Below are 1317 nucleotides of genomic sequence, written 5' to 3' on the forward strand. Positions count from 1 at the left end.
GTACTTCTCATGATTAAATCTTTATTGTGACATATTTCCACATTGATGTAATTTGACAGAATACAAATTAAAACTGGTTTGATTTGACTGGTTAAAACTGTTATCTTGAATTTACTGTAGAAATGTCCAGACACCACTTTCTTTCAGACCAAGTACGAGTACTTCAGTTTATGCACTCGCTAATACCGATACCAATACAGATACCGATAACAATAACAATAACAAAAACAAATTGGTACTTATATTTCACGCAATAACTTTTAAAAACAGTTTTATTTAGAACAGGGTGACTCTTCTTCTTTTTAAGCCTACAGTCTCTCTGTCTTGAGTTTAACACTTGTGTACCAGTACACCACAGAGATATAGAAAATGCCATAAAATGTAATATTTTTCTCTTGATTTTTAGCTCAAAAACAGTCATAAATACTGAACCGGATTTTGATGCCATAGCCATAATTTTAAAATTGAAAAGTGGATAAATTTTAGTTTGTTCTTACAGTAAATAAACCTGCTTAGGCTTTGTGGCTCAACAGAAACCAATTTTTATCACTTGCAAGTTTTCAGTTTTTTATGTGGGATATGTAAATGAAGTGAAAGAGCACAACTATAATCAATCAATCAATCAATCAATCAATCAATCAATCAATCAATCAATCAATCAATCAATCAATCAAATTTTATTTGCATAGTACATTTGAGAAACAAGGCATTTCAAAGTGCTTTACATCATAAAAACATAAAAATACAAAGTCATAGAATGCACAGTGAATTGAAACATTACATTAGCCAAGAGTCATAGTAATACATCAGATAAAAGCAGTGCCATATACTTTCTTTGCATTTCAGAGATAATTTCACATTCTTTTCAGTTTTGAATTTGTGGTTATAATATCAAAACGTCTTGCTCTCTAAAAGTTACTGAATGATGCTTTAGACCAGGGGTCCCCAAGCCTGTGGGACCAGCCTGTGGACTGGATCCGGCCCACCTCCTCATTTGGTCTGGTCCCCTGAACAATACTGGATCTGGCCCGCCTCCTCATTTGGTCCGGCCCCCTGAACAATACCAGAGAGCATTCAGTGTTTTTTTTTTTCATATATATGTGGATTTTTCTTCAACCACCAGGGGGGCTCTTGAGCAGATATGAGACTTAGTTTCCCTCAATGGAATATATACTAGTCAGTACCAGTCACCGTTTCGCTCACGGTTTTTTTCCATTTGCATTCTGGGTAAAAATCTATCTACAAACGTGAATATGTGGTCGGCAGTAATCCAATCCCCCCCCCCCCCCCCCCCCCCCCCCCAGCCCCTCTCCCCCC

This window comes from Poecilia latipinna, unplaced genomic scaffold (genome assembly GCF_001443285.1).
Source record: "Poecilia latipinna isolate Pla-1442-1.1 unplaced genomic scaffold, P_latipinna-1.0 Scaffold148, whole genome shotgun sequence".
NCBI classification, from domain to species: Eukaryota; Metazoa; Chordata; class Actinopteri; order Cyprinodontiformes; family Poeciliidae; genus Poecilia; species Poecilia latipinna.